Genomic DNA, 18,227 nt, shown 5'->3' on the forward strand with positions numbered 1-18,227 from the left:
TCTGAGAATAAGTTAGAGACATTGCGCCTTCTCACCCCCTAAGGCATCAAAGGTACATTTTCAAACAAAATGGATGTCCTTTTAACCACAGTAATCAAAATCAAGAAATCTAACACTGATACAGTTCTTTTACTGATGTACTATCCATATTCCCATTCTGACAGGTGGCCCAATGGTGTCTTTCATAGCCTTTTTATTTTCCCCTCTGGTATCCAATCCAGGATCACATATGTTGTTAGACATGTCTTTAATCTGGAATAGTCCTACTGTCTTTCTTTATCTTGCATGATGTTTTTGAAGAATATAGCTGGGCATTTTGTAGGCTGTCATTCAGTTTGGGTCTGTGTGTTGTCTTCTGACGACTAGATTTAGGAAAACTCCAGAAGGGAAACGGTCTTTCTCACTCCATCCCATCCAGAGACTCATGGTGTCTAATTTGCGCCTTCGCTGGTGATGTGAATTTTTATCATTGGGATTATTCAATGGCAGTCATTATATTTAATATTGTAGTGGTTGTAGGATGGAGGTTTTCTAGCTTCCATCATTTCCAACTCCCATTTGTTTTGTTTCAAATTTTATAAATATATAGAGCTGACATTTATTTGAAAGTACTTTTGAAAACTGACTCCTTTTCTTTTTACTGTAAATATTACTCTGCTGGTTTGGGAGCCCATTATACATAGTAGCTGTTGTTGAAATTTATGAAGAAGTGGAGGCTCGGTTGCTCTGCATCGTATTCTGGCTCGTTAGTCTGTGTTTATCTCTAGATTCAGATACCTTGAGGGGGCCCATTGGCAGTGGAGGCTGGGGATGCTCCAGAGACTTATATTCAAGACTACTTTTGTGCCAATTTGATAGACAGCTGTAGGGCATGAAAAGCTAAATCTACAGGGCAGATTATGGATGACAGATTAGAAGGGAGATAGAGATTTACCTTGAAACGATTTCTTTACAGGTTCTGACACATCACATAAAGGGCCAGTTAGATTCTGTTTGTGAAAGAAAAGTGGAATCCAAGTAACTTTGACCTATATATGTGAACACAGAAGTCATTTCTGATGCTGCTTATCCCTTTTCATTTAATTGAGCTATATAGATGTTATATATACTATATATTAATATCATATTAATTAAGTATATAACTAAGTATATAATATGTAATATACAACCAATACATAACATATAACATAACATACATATAGCATATATATATATATAAAACATACACATTAAAATTTACAATCTTAACTAGTTTTAATTATACAGTTCAACGATATTGTATGCATTCTAATTTCTGTCTGTAGGGGAGCCTATGTGGCTCAGTAGGTTAAGCATCTGCCTTCGGCTCAGGTCATGACTTTAGAGTCTGGGGATCAAGCCCCACATCAGGCTTCCTGCTCAGCAGGGGAGTCTGCTACTCCTTCTGCTGCTCACCCTGCTCATGCTCTCTATTTCTTTCTCAAATAAATAAATAAAATCTTAAAAATTTTTCTGTCTTTATAAATTTGTCTACCCTTAGTCACTCATATAAGTAGAAACATACAATATTTGCCTTCTTAGGTCTGGCTTTTTTCACTTCATGTAATATCTGAGATTCATCCATGTTGTAGCATGTGCCAGAATTTTCCCCCTATTTAAGGCTGAGTAATATTCCACTGTATGTATGTGGAACACATATGATATGTATTATGTGTTATATCACATATCAACATCTTTCCATCTGTTGATGGACATTTGGGTTGTTTCTATGTTTTCTTCTCTATTTAATTTTTTTGTCTTTTTATTATTATCATGATAGATTCAATGAATTTTCCTTTCTTCATTGTCTTGTAACCCACTGCTCTCTATTATATGGCCAGTGGGAACCTGTTCTGGATATCTGTGGTGCTTTTGACAGGCCTCCATCATTTTTTTTAAGCACTTCTGTCTTTTTTTTTTTTTTGTAATTACATGTGTACTCTTTTTTTAATTGATGTATAGATGGACAATGTTAATATTAGTTTCAAGTGTACAACATAGTGATGATTCAACAGTTCTTTCTATACATTACACAGCGTTCATCACAGAGTGTAGTTATCTGTCACCTTACAAAGCTATTACAATATTATTAGCTATATCCCCTGTGCTGTGCTTTTTATCCCTAAGATGTATTTATTTTATAAATGGAAGTTTGTACCTCTTAATCCACTTCACCCATTTCACCCATACCCTGCCCTGCTTCCCCCTAGCAACCACCAGTTTGTTCTCTATATTTGAGTCTGTTTCTGTTTTTGTGTGTTGTGTGTTGTAGCTTCCACATATAACTAAAATCATGTGGTATTTTTTTTCTCTGATTTATTTTGCTTAACATAGTACTCTCTAGGTCCATCCATGCTGTTGCAAAAGGCGAGATTTTGTTCTTTCTATGGTAGAGTATATAAATTTGTATAATACTGCATATATATATATTTCATTGTGTATATATAGTGTATATACACACAAAAACACATATGTACAGACACATACATATATACCTCCACATCTTTGTCCATTCATCTATCAGTGAACACTTAGCTTGGTTCCATATCTTGGATATAAACGATGCTGCAATAAACATAGGGGTGCCACATCTTTTCAAATTAGTGTTTTTGTTTTCTTTGGTTAAATACCCATCAGTGGAATTACTGGGTCATATGGTATTTCTGATTTTTTTAAGGGACTTCTATATTGTTTTCCACAGTGGCTGCACCAATTGATGTCCACACCAATAGTGCACAAGGGTTCCCTTTTCTCTACCTCCTCACCAAAACTTGTTATGTTTTGTCTTTATGATTTTAGCCATTGTGACAGGCGTGAGATAACATCTCATTGTGGTTTTGACTTGGATTTCCCTGATGATGAGTGATGTTAAGCATCTTTTCATGTACCTGTTGGCCATCTTTATGACTTCTTTGGAAGTTTGAGTCCTTTGCTCATTAAAAAAAATTTTTTTTATGTTGAGTTAAAGATTTTATTTATTTATTAATGAGAGACACAGAGAGGCAGAGACATAGGCAGAGGGAGAAGCAGGCTCTCTGTAGAGAGCCTGATGTGGGACTCCATTGCAGGACTCTGGGATCACTACGTAAGCCAAAGGCAGATGGTCAACCACTGAGCCACCCAGGTGCCCTGGGGTATTAACCTCTTATTGAATGTATAATTTGCAAATATCTTTCATTTAATAGATTGCCTTTTTGTTTTGTTGATGGCTTCCTGTGCAAAAGCTTTTTAGTTTGATGCAATCCTAATAGTTTATCTTTGCTTTTGCTTCCCTTGCCTCAGGAGATATATCTAGAGAAATGATGCCAGAGACAGTATTGCCTGTGTTCTCTTCTAGGATTTTTATGACTTTAGGTCTCACATTTAGGTCTTTAATCCATTTTGAATTTATTCCTGTGTGTGGTATAAGAAAGTGGTCCAGTTTCATTCTTATGCATGTAGCTGTCCAGTGTTCCCAGCACTCTTTATTGAAGAGACTGACTTTTCCTCATCATGTATTCTTGCCTCCTTTGTTGTAGATTAACTGAACATGTAGGTGTGGGTTTATTTCTGGGCTATTGAGCACTTTCCATCTTAACATGATATTCCAGGTTCGTTTTCTACCTGTTTTCTGCAGCAGCCCTGGAGTTAGCCATTTCTCCAAGGAACCATGAAGCCTCTTCCTGGAGTTTTCTTTTCATTTAGAAAGCAAGATAAAAAATGTTCCATGTTGAAATTATGATGACTGCTTAACAAGAAAAACAGCCTGGACAGTCCAAGACTTATATACCCAGTTTTACTGTCTCATAGAGAAAAGCCCTTCCAGTCACCATCACCCTGATGTCTCTGATTTAGCTATGCAGGAATGCCCATCATTTTTGCAGGCCAGCCATCTATGATATCTGTTTTAAAATCTTAAGCTTTCTAAATTACTCTGGGTCAATCAGCAGTGGGTTCAAGTTGTGTAAAACACGGTTGGAGATTCTGGGGCCCATTCAACTCAGCTGAGGCCTGGAACTTGCCTATCCTGAAACTCAGTTCTATTCATACTTTATACTGAGTTCAGTACATTCAGAGATAAATGGCAGCAGATTACTCAGAATCGTATAAGGCCAGCACCTACTCTGAGACCAATTTAATCCTTCGTCCTGTCTATCCCACTGCTTCCTGTCCTTATCTCTGTGGCAGCCATTTTTCTAACTGTTGGCTTACTTCCGGTTCTCATCTGCATATTACCAGGGCAGTGATGTGGTCTCCTTCACCACTGTATCTTCATCTTGTTACAGTGTCTGGCCCCAAAAAAGTAGTTAGCAGATATTTATAACTCTGTGCTAGTCCCTGTGTTAAGGACTTTTGGTACATTGTCTTGTTTAATGGCAACTCTAGAGGTCAGTCCCAGGGATCATTCCCATTTTACAGGTTCAAAACTAAAATTCAAAGAAGTCAAGTAATGTCCCCAAGGCCACCAAGTAGGAGATGGTAGAGCTGGTATCAGTCCAAGTTAGATTGCCCCTTTCTTGTGCTCTTTCCAAGCAGCTGGCTGCCTTGCAGCTGCTCTGCCCATTACTGACATGGACTGGGTAGGCATTCATTCATCAAGCTGACTTTGATCAAATTTTGATCTAGAAAGCACTTGGGAGGGATCCCTGGGTGGCGCAGCGGTTTGGCGCCTGCCTTTGGCCCAGGGCGCGATCCTGGAGACCCGGGATCGAATCCCACGTCGGGCTCCCGGTGCATGGAGCCTGCTTCTCCCTCTGCCTGTGTCTCTGCCTCTCTCTCTCTCTCTCTCTCTCTGTGACTATCATGAATAAATAAATAAAATCTTTAAAAAAAAAAAAAAAAAAAAAAAAAAAAAAAAAAATAGAAAGCACTTGGGAGATATATTCTTTCATTCATGTAAAAACATTTAGTAGAATTATTCCTATGTGCAATCATGGCACCAAGGATACTAAGATAGTAAAATATGATCTTCCTGTTCCCTGTTCTCCAGGGCCTTTTACTAGAGAAGTAGAAAAATGCCCAGTGTCATTACAAAACAGTGCAATCAGTGCTACAGTGGAGGGACCAATGAAGTTCCACAGGAACAATCCCTTTAGGGATGAAGTTGGCAAGGTCGTCCACAGGTTGGAAGGAGGAAACACATCCTGAGCAAACGGTCTGAAATTTAGGGAGCTAGAATGGGAGACACAAGAAAAGGGCCAGGACACAGCAACTTCTGGCAGGCCACATCTATGAAGGCAAGGGAAACAAAAGCAAAAATGAACTTTTGGGACTTAAGATAAAAAGTTTCTGCACAGCAAAGGAAACAGTCAACAAAACTAAAAGACACCTACAGAATGGAAGAAGATACTTGCAAATGACATATCAGATAAAGGGATAGTATCCAAAATCTATAAAGAACTTATCAAACTCAACACACCCAAGAAACAAACAATCCAGTCATGAAATGAGTAGAAGACATGAACAAACATTTCTCCAAAGACCTACACGTGGCCAAGAAGCACATGAGAAAATGCTCCGCATCACTTGCCATCAGAGAAATACAAATCAAAACCACAATGGGATACCACCTCACACCAGTGAGAATGGGGAAAATTAACAAGGCAGGAAACAACAGATGTTGGTGAGAATGTGGAGAAAGGGGAACCCTTCCGCACTGTTGGTGGGAATGTAAGCTGGTGCACCACTCTGGAAAAGAGTATGGCGGTTCCTCAAGAAGTTAAAAATAGAGCTACCTTATGACCTAGCAATTGCATTGCTGGTTGTTTACTCCAAAGATACAGATGTAATGAAATGTCAGGACACCTGTACCCCAATGTTCATAGCAGCAGTGTCCATAATGGCCAAACTGTGGAAGGAGCCACTATGTCCTTTGACAGATGAATGGATAAAGAAGGTGGTATATATATACACACACATACATACAGTGGAATATTATTCAGCCATCAGAAAAGATGAATACCTACCATTTACTCAATATCGATGGAGCTGGAGGGTAATATGCTGAGTGAAATAAGTCAATTGGAGAAAGACAATTATCATATGATTTCACTCACATGTGGAATACAAGAAGTAGTAAAAGGGACTAAAAGGGAAAATAGGGAAGTTGGTGAGAAATTAGAGAGGAAGACAAACCATGAGAGATTCCTAACTCTGGGAAACAGAGGGTTGCGGAAGGGGAAGAGTGGGGGAGGGGATAAGGTCACTGGGTGATGGGCATTAAGGAGGGCACATGATGAGATGAGTGCTGAGTGTTATACAATATGTTGGCAAATTGAATTTAAACAAAATATATCACAAAAAAAGAGAAAGAAAGAAAATGGTCAGGAAAGACCAGACAGTTCCAGTAGCAATTTTAGTAGCACTTAGAGTTTGGACACTATTTTTCTAGAATTAGGAAATTCTGGCCTCTGAACCAAAAGGGCAGTGGCAGCATCTAATTGAATTGCAATTGTCTGTTCTAGGAAATCTTTCTCATAGTAGTTGGCAGGGAATGGGTATTTAATAGGTATCCAATGAGCTGAGTAAGAAATGCCTATAAAATCTCTGCTTTCATCATTGGCAGTTGTTCATTTTTGCTGTTCACCGTGTGTATTATAAGCTCATTTTAGTGTCTTACAGATGCATAGGTCACACTGAGAGGGACGTCATAAGGCATTTAGTTAGCCCACAGTCTCCTCCACAATATCCCTGCCAAGCTTCTGAGGAGTGGATGAGACTGGGTAGGCAGATGTGTACAGGACAGGAACTTGAAAGATAAAAGAAAGTAAGTAAAGATTTCCTGTGGCTTTCAGGAGGCCAGCTTCGCAGGCTCACCTCACCTCACCGGACTAAAGGAACCAGATATGATAGAGAAGCAGGGACCATTCCAGATTTATTACCTGGTGTCAGTAATTGGATGGAGGAAGCCTGATAGGTGGAGCCTCCTGATTGTAAGGAGTTAAGAAGGAAAAGACAGGCTCCTGAAGATCTTCCTCAAAGGATACTCACCCAAATGTACACTCCCTCCAGGAGCACTTCTCAAAAAGAAGAGTCTTTTTACATCCTGATAGGGGGGTAACTTTCTTTCCCTAAGCCAATTGAGCTTGCTGGTTTCATCCAGAGAGGGTAACATCAAAATACATGTGGCCCCATAGTTTACAAGGCCAGATAATAGCACATCAGTAACAGGTAAACCACAGTCATCAGATAGCTATCTTTGAGCATAACACAACAGATTCCCCCCAGTGTGTCACACAAAAGGCCTGTATTCTTGAAATATCTGTTATAGTCCCAAGCTTGTGACAATTGCTTTCTAAAGTCACAATTTTCAATAACTGATTCAAGATACAGAATGTTTAATTTGTGCTAATGGAGTTGGGATATGTTCTGCCCCTAGGGTGCCCTTCCTTATTTAGTCTGTATTTAGAACCTCCAGAAAATGTTGAATAAACCTAAGAATTTAATTATCTATTGTAATTTACCAGAAAGTTGGGAGGTTTTATAATTATACTTTGTGTTCTAGCTTTAAAAATGCGATAGAACCTTGCAAGGTGCTCCCATGTTTACCTATCCCTTAAACTTGATATCAGTGGCAGTTTTCCCAGGGTAATGATTATAGATTAGCTACTCGTCACTTAATTAAAACTAGCTTATTTCGACACTCAAAATATCGACTACACATAAACCGCCACAGACTTGTTCTGTAAAACTGGCTTAGACATAGACTATTGACTACTTTATGAAAGCAGAGAAGTGCTCTGTGGGAGGGTGATTGTGAAATGCTTGATGTGTCTAACACCTGTCAGCTGCCCACCTGTCTACTTGGTGCAGCAGAGGTGGCAGGAGTACAATTCGGGATTGCTCTCTGAAGAGGGTTAGTATTAAAGATTACTACAGGTATCTATCTTTTGGAGCCCCTTTACCCTATGGCTTTCAGAAAATCTCCCTGTGCTTACAATCATTTTCCTTCCAAATTCTCATGTATGTCCCCTGGTCCTTTCATTCCAGCATGGGAAGAGAGCTGCTCTGTTGCTAAAAATCAGTGTGACAGCACTTCTTCACACCGAGTCTTTAAAGCTTTGAGGACACCACATGAGGAAACTAGAAATTCTGCAGCCATCCTTTGTTTTAGGATGAGCTATAGATTTAGGATCAGAAAGGACCTCATTTCTATTAGAAAGGTAAAGAAATGTTTCTTGAGGTATAACAAAAAGGAAAAATGATTCCTATCTCCCTCCTAGCTTATTTTTTTTGCAGTAAGACCTTCTGTTCTTGCTTTATTCTTTTATTATTATTTTTTGTTTTATTTTCTTGAAGGGAAAAAAAAAGGAAGATTGTGAAGCCAATGAAATTTCTAAGAGAAACACTGTGTAAATGAGTAAAAAGTAAATGTAATAAATTTTTGTGAAATCTGGCCACTTAGAAAATTCTTCTGAAAATCTGAGGGATGCTTTTATAGGTTTGCAAGGGGGATCTTTCCCTGAATGCATACACATCCATTTGTAGTTAGGCTGGACAAGCATTCTCCTCCACCAGTGATTGCCATAGGGTCGCAAGATAATTAGGAACTCGGAATGACTGAATTGTCTCTTTCCAACAGAGAAAAAGCAGTATCTTGCCTAGAATTTGTACTTAACTCCCCGAGGAAGTATTCCTGAGCTTTGGAGCAAGACAGACTCAGAAAGCAAACGGCCAGTGGCATAGAGTGCTTGATAGCCAATCCCTCTCGGGATGGAGACTTCTATCTTGCTGAGAAACAATTGTCCCTCTCAAGAGCCTGAGGGAGCATGCAGCTCTTTGCCAGAGATTTCTTCAGGATGTGCATGTAACAGAAAGCTTCCTTGAAATACACTTTGAACATGTCTCATCCTCCCTCACATTTCCTTCATCTTCCCCCTACATGCACCTGCTCCCTCCTTTCCTTCCCACGTGGAGGCTCCTTGGGACGAGGCTGGTCACCTTCCTGCCTCTCGCACAATCTGTTTGTGTCCCCCGGGCAGCAAAATTGTCTTTCTGTTTTGACTTTTCCTCAAGAGGTTCATCTTCCCTGCCCACTTCCTCAAATTCTTCTGGGGAAAAAAAATTTTCTCTACTTTCTCTAAAGAGATTGCCATTTGTGATACTTTTACCCACCTTGTTATCACAAAAGTTTCAAAACCACAGAAAAGTTGAAAGAACAGTAGAAAGGACACCAGTGTTATCAAGAATTGTTACCATTTTACTGTATTCTCTATTTCTATGTGTCTGTGTTTTCTGAATTATGTGAATGTTGAAGCATCATGACATTTGGCCCCTAACTACAACATTATCACACCTAAGAAAATAATAGTTTCATAATATTGGTAATCTCCAGTTCACATTTGATTTTCCTAGTTGTAAAGAAATGTCTTTCGTAGCTCTTTTTTTTTTTTTTTTTTTTTTTAAAGAACCATTTGATAGTTGGAGCACTGGTGTGGCTCAGTAAGTTGAATGTCTGACTCTTGATTTCAGCTCAGGTCATGATCTCAGGGTCATGAGATCAAGCCCCATGTTGGGCTCCAACTTCAACAGGGAGTCTGCTTGAGGATTCTTTCTCTTCCTCTGCCCCTCCCTCTCTCTCTCTCAAATAAATAAATCTTTAAAAAGAACCATATTCTAGTCAAGGCTCACATACTGAATTTAATTGTTGCTTTCTTTTTCTTTTTCATTCTCTCTCTCTTTCTCTAAGTACCCCCTACCCCTAATGTGGGGCTCAAATAATACAACCCCACGATCAAGAGTCTCATTCTCTTCCAGTGAGCCAGTCAGCCTTCCCTTCGTCTCTTTTAATCTAGAAGAGTTTTTTACTTTTTGTTTTTTTCCCCTAGGAAATTGACGTTTTAAAGAGCCTGAGTCAGTTGACTGGTAGAATGTTCAATATTTTAGAATGTATGATTGTTTCTTTTTGACATTTTTGGTTAGAATATCTCACTGGCAATGATCCCTCATGTTGTATCCCATAGGAAGCATATGATGCCGGCTGCCCCACCTGTGAGCTCAGTTTGATTGCTTATTCAAGGGCCTGTGTGCCATATCTCTCCATCTTGCGGATATGTTTCCTGTTGCAATTGTAAAGCAATCCTTGGAGAGATACTTTGGCACTGTGTGAATATCTGTATTTCTCACAATTTTTTAAACCAAAGGGTAAAAACTATATAAATGGGATGATGTTCATGGAGCAAAAGAAATAGGTTATTTGTAAGCATGAGAGAGGGAACTTTTGAAGTGTGGAAAGGACCAACCTGCCCTCCTTGGCAATAGGTAGAACATCTCTCAGAAAGAGGAAAGACCTGCCAGAGATGCTACTGTCTTCCACAATATTAATTCCCTGAGAATGCACCCAGTGTACATTGTAAATAAGAAGCTAAGAGTCCTTGGAATTGTTTTATGTTCTGTAACATCCTAACAACCAGGGAGGAAAAAAAAATAAGGAAAAAGAAACAAAAAAGAAGCAGCTTACTCGGAAGGATCCTTTATTAATTCAAACCTTGAATATTCCCATTTATAGGGACTTATTATCTGGTTCAAATTATAGTAATTATGCCTAATTCTGAAGTTTTCCTGATTTTTAGTGATCATTCTGACCATCATCAGCCCCACTGTGCAGCAGTTGTTATTCAGAACACCACAGACTCTCTTGGTTATGTGGGATTTCCTTAATGACATGCTTTTAATAAAACCATGTCAAAATAATGAGCATTCAAAGTATGTAAGTATTAGGATGAACGTGTTTGAAAAATACTTCCTTGTGGATGTGAACAGCAAAGAAAACTGTTCTAAGCATCTTTCCCATGTGAACACCTACATTAAATATTTCTAATATTTTTATTTTAAAAATTATCTTACATATAATTTCCTTTTATATAATCTACATTAATTTTAAGTGAATTCCACCAGTTGAAGGAAACAATAGTTAATATCTATATTATGTTCCTAAGAATGTTTCTTTCCTTAAAAAGATTGTTTTCAAGTAGATACACTGTATGTAATGAGGAACGAAAATTTGGTTTCAGATTTTCAGTTTTTAAATAATCATGGAAAAAGCTAAAGATAAAATAAATGATTTTCAATTGATATTTAAATATCTGAGAGAGTATTTATTTTAATATATTTTATTTGATTTTATTTATTTATTTTGGAGAGAAGGAGGAAGGGATAAAGAGGGAGAAAGAGAGAATCTTAAGGAGGTTCCATGCACAGCACAGAGCCCAAGACAGGGCTTAATATCACAACCCTGAGATCATGACCTGAGCTGAAATCAAGGTCAACTGAGCCACCTAGTTGCTCCTGAGTGAATATTTTAAATTGTAGTTTTTAGATAACTTGAATTTAAAAGTATAATATGACCTCTTCTTGTGAGTGGTGGTGATAAGTAATTGATCAACAGAAGTGCTTGACCAAATTTAGGCATATGGTTTTGTAACATAGGAGTTCCTTTTTGTTCCAGAACAGTGATACTGAAAAATAACCACTTGGTGTGAATTCACATAAACTAGCCACCTAACAATTGTGGTAAATAATGTTAGGATATATTTTGGGACTTGATCTAAAAAAAAAAAATTCTGAAATTTATTAAAGTGAGTTGATTTTGTCTTTTAACAAATTATAAAGGCATTCTCCTTTTAAAAAATATTAGAGAGAGAGAGAGATGAAAGAGCACAAGCAGGGGGAGCAGCAGAGGGAGAGGGAGAAGCAGGCTGCCCTCTGAGCAGAAAGCCCGATGTGGAGCCTGATCCCAAGACCCTGGGATTACAACTCAAGCTGAAGGTACACACCCAACCTACTGAGCCATCCAGGTGCCCCTAAAGGCATTCTTATAACGAGTTACTACTTAGTATTTTGTGACACTATGCAGAAAAGGTCTTCACTAAGAGTAGCCACTCAGCAAGTAGTGCCTACTCTGTGGCAGACAGGTTCTAAAGGCTGAGGATGCAGTAGTGAACAACACAGACAAAAATCTCTGTTCTACTGAAGCTTTCTGCGAGAATGAAATGATAACTGGGTAGATATAAATATGACTATGTTATATTTTAGGCAGTAAAAGCACTAAGAGGAAAAATACAGCAGGAAAGAAATAAGTAGAGTGGGACATTTGCAACTTGAGATAACATGGCCAGGGAAGGTCTTACTAGGATGATATCTGAGTGAAGAGTAGACATGTAGGATGCAAGGGAGATAATGTAGAAAGGGTGAGGTGGAGGGAGGAAGTCCTTGCAGCCCTGTAAGCCCTTGTAAAGATTGGCCTTTATCCTGAGAGTTTTGAGCAGGAGCCTAAGATTGACCTGGTTACTAATTCATTGAAGAGGATCGGTGCTAAGAGATGCCAGGAGGTTACTGCAGTCCAGGACATTCCTGATCATGGCTTGCAGTGGTTACATTTTGGACAGATCTTGAAAGGAGAACCAATAGTGTTTGCCAACAGATTGGATATAGGTCAAGACAAAAAGAATAGTCAAAGATGATTCCAATTTTGGTCTAAGCCAAATCCTAGATGGCCAGAACTCAGGGGGAGCTGGTCTGGGGAGCAGGGGGAGTCAGGAGCTCAATTTGGGATATGTTATATATGAGCTGCCAGTCAGACAACCAAGTGGGAGTGTCTGGTTGGCTCTTGGATTCGTAGGTCTGGAATTCCAAGTAGGAGAGGTCTGGGCTGGAGGGAGGAATGATAGGAGGTGGTGATCAGAATATGAGATGCTTGCATATGGATTCTGGAGGGCTGCAGTTAATGATAATGACCAGGTCTAGGGTAAAACCATAGGAGTGAGTGTCTGAATTGTGAAGGAATCCAGGATCATTGGATGAAAAGCCAAAGAACTGAGCGATGGTAGAAGAATCCTCTCTGTGGATGTTGATATTGCCAAGCACTGTGATAAGAACAGTGTTGAAGACAAGGGAAGTGAGCTGTAGACCAAGTGATCCTATATTTGCAACAGGGAAGAGTAGCAGATGGCAATCTCTGGGATATTAGATTTAAAGCTGAGGAAGGGGGAATGGAGGAGGGACAGAGAATTGTCAGCAAGCATCAGTTAGCACCAAGGAGCCACCTCCAGGTCCAGTGGTTCAACAAGTGTGAGTACCTGTAGGAGAGGCAGCATTCTGAGGGAACAGCCCACTTTCAATTAGAGCAACAAAGTGAAGGGAAAATTCTGGGAAGAGATTGAAGATACAAGAGATTTTGCTGGTGACTATTCAAAGGGCACAGTGCACAAAGTTCAAGAGGGATAAACAGGGAGCCCAAGAAAGGTCTGTACAGAGCCTTTTGGGAATGACAATCCATGGGAAGAGGGAGACCTGGCTTTGCATAATGACCAGTGTAAACTAGGATGAAGTGCCTGAGGAGATTGGTCCCAACTGTTCTGGGCAGACAGGATGGGTGAGGCATGAGGGAGAGCCTGCAGAATTCAGGGACTCCTGACTTCAGCCAGGGCAGAGGTGACCCCACCCAGAGTGATCATGTTCCCATGAGAGACAGCAGAGGGCGGGTCTTGCTCTGAGCCTGCCAAGGCAGCCTGTAGCCTGGCCCTTCCACTCCATCACATGGAACTCGACCAGTGATTCTAGACTTTTTTGTGTGTCGTCTTTCACATTACCACAATTGAATGATAGCCTGTGCATTTAACCTTCTTAGCACCATCTTAGAATGTTTTTTTTGCCAGACTATTTATTTATTTTTTATATATATTTATTTATTTATTTATTTATTTATTTTTATAAATTTATTTTTTATTGGTGTTCAATATGCCAACATATAGAATAACACCCAGTGCTCATCCCATCAAGTCCCCCCCTCAGTGCCCGTCACCCAGTCATCCCTACCCCCCTGCCCACTTCCCTTTCCACCACCCCTTGTTCCTTTCACAGAGTTAGGAGTCTCTCATGTTCTGTCTCCCTTTCTGATATTCCCACTCATTTTTTCTCCTTCCCTCCCTATTCCCTTTCACTACTTTTTATATTCCCTAAATGAATGAGATCATATGAGATACCACCTCACACCAGTGAGAATGGGGAAAATTAACAAGGCAGGAAACCACAAATGTTGGAGAGGATGTGGAGAAAGGGGAACCCTCTTGCACTGTTGGTGGGAATGTGAACTGGTGCAGCCACTCTGGAAAACTGTGTGGAGGTTCCTCAGAGAGTTAAAAATAGACCTGCCCTATGACCCAGCAATTGCACTGCTGGAGATTTAATACCCCAAAGATACAGATGCAGTGAAACGCCGGGACACCTGCACCCCGATGTTTCTAGCAGCAATGTCCACAATAGCCAAACTGTGGAAGGAGCCTCGGTGTTCATCGAAAGATGAATGGATCAAGAAGATGTGGTCTATGTATACACTGGAATATTCCTCAGCCATTAGAAATGACAAATACCCTCCATTTGCTTCGACGTGGATGGAACTGGAGGGTATTATGCTGAGTGAAATAAGTCAATCGGAGAAGGACAAACATTATATGGTCTCATTCATTTGCCAGACTATTTAAAGTCTTCATGAATTTTCCATTGCTATTCAAATTAACATTCCCTTTTGAAGTGTCTGTCCTATCTTCACACCTGAAGATATTTGTCCCTTCTTCAGCTGGTGATCATCCAAGATATCTCCTAGATCTTCACTCTTCAAAGGTTTTGGGTAATGAAATCCTGTATGTTTTGCAAGATTTGAATTTCATGTTGCAATTGATTTGTGTATCACAAATACGCTAACTAGTGAAAAACATTTTGCTTAAGCCCAGCTGGGCACTTTTGTGTGTGAGCGCCTGACAGCAAACCACCCATCAGTTTATCAGCTTATATATGCCCCCAAAGACATGTGCTTCCCAGCTCAGTCAGAGTTCATGGAGACTTGGGTTTTGAAAATAAATATTTGGGTAATAAGAACCCTCTGCCATCCTGTAACGACTCTTTTAACTTAATAAATTTGATGATCCCACATGCAGGCATAGTTTGCATTTAAGAATTTGCCTTTAAAGTCAACCATGATAATAAGTGACCCTCCTGATCTATGTCTGTAGACATTTACTTATATTGTAATATTTTGATTCAGGGTTGATGAGTAACGCTGAGCAAACTGCACAGTCTTCTTCCACTCTTTTTCCTTAGAACCTCAGGAGATAGTTGAGGAGGTTAGGTGGCCTACACATGCAGTATGGAAAGATTAAGTCTCATTAGCATCTTAGGGTGTTTAGTCAACATCCTACACCAGCATTCCAGGGGTACCCATGTGATCGTTATTGAGACCTGCCATAACTTTCTGTTTTAGAGATTAGCTTTTCCAATGCCATTGCTAGAGGGAATGTTTTGAAGGTGTTCCTAAGAATTAACCTGTGACATTTTTTGCTTTTTCCTATTGCCACTCTCACGACCTTCCTTGAAGCAGATAATGGTTGGAATTCTCATTTCAAATCATCCTTGCTTCCCCTCTGGATTTATACTTAGGATGTATTTATCCTTTCTTCAAAGAAAGTCTCAAAAGTTCTACACAGTGTATTTTTTCAAGATATTAAGTACTTTTATTTACTATAAACAGGTAGTGCTTGCTTTCTATGAAATCTTCCTAGGAACTTGATAGATTTCATTAGTTGGGACTCCAAAATATTTAGCTTTAAGTATCACAAAAGTTTTGATGCCACTCGCTTTGTTGTTATTGTTGTTCCTTCATTATTATGTCAAGAAACGAAGCCTGTTTATAAACTCCACATGGACTTTTTGTGTAATGGTTATGAGTAGGTTTTAATGAAATTTGAGAGTGTCTCTAGAGATCACAGATACTGGGGCCTTTAACATTGCAGTGTTGCTTAGCAACCTGGAAGTCATTACATTTCCAGGCTCTGTAATAACATGATATACTTTTCTTTGCCAGTCCCTGATGAGAATGTAAGGGAAATAATCTCTTTCTAAAGGTTGCACTCTATGAGTGGGCAGCAAAATAGATTTTTTTTCTCTCCTCACAGTCCGAGCAGGTTTTAAATCAGTGCACAAGTACTGCTTTCTGAATGCTGTATGTGACAGAATGAGATAGATTCTAAGATGACATTCTTGGAAGGAAGATCTACTGTTCTGAAATAATGATTGTAAATACCATAGAAATCAACATATGTGGATACCATCACCATGTTGAAAAGAAGATTTGGCTTATTCGTTGACTACCAGTTAATGCAAGAATGTCTGCTTATTCTGTCCAGGTATTTGCAGGTACCAGGCAGGTTTTAAGAGTATAGGAAAACCATATGTTTTATGGGGGAACGTTTGAATTCTTGACTATCTTTGGAAAGATAACAACTCAAATGTCTGTCACCTGATGAATGGACAAAATAAAATGTGGTATATCCATACGGTGGACTATTATCCAGCCATGAAAGGGAGCAAAGTACTGATATGTGCTACAACAAGGATGAACCTTGAGAGCATTAGTGCTAAGTGAAAGTGAAAGAAGTCAGACACAAAATGCCACATACTGTATAATTCCATTTATGTGAAGCCCTAGAATAGACAAACCTACAGAGACAGAAGCATTAGTGGTTGCCAGGACTCAAAAGGGAGGGGATGAGAGTGACTGCTAACACATATGGGGTTTCGGGGGGTGATGAACATGATCCAAACCAGTTATGATGATGGTTTCACACCTTGGTGAATATAATGAAAACCACTGAATTATACACTTTCAAAATGATGAATTTTATATTATGTGAATTTGTTATAAAGAAAAACTTACAGCATCTAAAAAAAAGGGGGGAGGAAATATATAGCCATGGTAGAAAACTTGAGAAATATATGAGTAAAAAGAAGAAAATCATCCTTAAATTTGTAATCTGTACAATTACCGTGGCTAATGTTTAGTTTTATTCTGGACACACGCAGCCTATATATGTGTATGCATATATACATATGCATAAAAACTACCTATAGACAGGGACCATAAGGGAAAGGAGGGAAACTGAGTGGGGAAAAATTAAAGAGGAAGACAAACCATGAGAGACTCTGAACTCTGGGAAACAGGGTTGCGGAAGGAGCACTGAGGAGGGCACATGATGAAATGAGCACTGGGTGTCATACTATATGTTGGCAAATTGAATTTAAATAAAATATTTAAAAATTAAAACCACACATATTGACACATTTCTAAATGATTTGAGATTTTAAATCACGGTGGTAACAAATTCATGTTTTTACTTTGACTACCTCCACAAATTCCATCAAAATGATCAGTATATGTTTAAAAGTAAACAAATGTAAAAAAATTAAAATAAGCAAAGTGTATAGTCTCACTGAAAACAGGGAAAACAATCAGTACTAGATGTCTAATTTGGGAAACTTCTAGAAGACACCAATTAGTTTAACAAAAAGGGTATTCAGAATTTAGGGGACCTCAGTTCACCACAGGCAAATAAGCAGGTTTATTAAGAAACTTCGGATGAATCCCAGGCTCAGGGGCAGCAGGGGCTCAGAGGGAGAGCAGAGACTGGGCCCTGGCCCCATCCTTGGACCTGTTTAGCACAGGAACTTCTCCAAGATGCCCTGGGGTAGGTACAAGGGTAACTGAATCCTGTGCTGGGCTGCCCCGGCCCCCCAAAGCCACTGCCCTCCACCAAAGTGGATGCTCAACCTTCAGATCCTATTCCTCCTCTAAATTTAAATTGACTCATTTCTCCTTCATTTCTCCCAGGGCAAGGCTGCCCACTGCTCTCAGCAGCCTCTGCTTAAGGGAGATTCCCTAAGGAATCCAAAGTGAGATCTTATAAATTCCTAAGGTGGCTCATCAGGCTACCAGTACTCATATAGATCTCATTTATGAATATGAATAGACAAAGAAGAATCAATTACTGGACACTTGAGGAAAGTCTGTAGCTAAAGAATGGCCACAGGTGAACCAGAAAAGCCAGTGGTTAAAAAATGATAAACAACAACAACAAAATAAGAAACAAGACTTAAAAAAAAAATTCTAATTAGTATCCTCATAAAGACTTGAAAGATTATCGCATTCATAAACAAAACATGGCTTTCAAATTTTAAAACCCAGTGGAGAGATTGAGTAACAGAATACACTCTGACAAAAGCCAACTGAATTATTTATAAAACCAACTCGAAGAGTTCTTTCTGAACTCAGAATGAGAGAAATGTTAGGAACTATGGCAGATGGATCCAGAAAATCCAACAGCCTTTCATGGGCAGTCTATTAGCACTACAGGTCTGGTAATCTGCCTAAATTAATTACCCTCTTGGCAAAGGGAACAGCA

General features: G+C 39.3%; 1 protein-coding gene across 6 annotated transcripts in view; it reads left to right on the forward strand.

Annotated features, from left to right (window-relative positions):
• The window catches only part of ULK4 (unc-51 like kinase 4), a 591,708-nt gene that overhangs the window by 475,855 nt on the left and 97,626 nt on the right, over positions 1–18,227 (forward strand). The gene's annotated exons all lie outside the window — the stretch shown is intronic.

This window comes from Canis lupus, chromosome 22, assembly GCF_048164855.1.
Source record: "Canis lupus baileyi chromosome 22, mCanLup2.hap1, whole genome shotgun sequence".
NCBI classification, from domain to species: domain Eukaryota; kingdom Metazoa; phylum Chordata; class Mammalia; order Carnivora; family Canidae; genus Canis; species Canis lupus.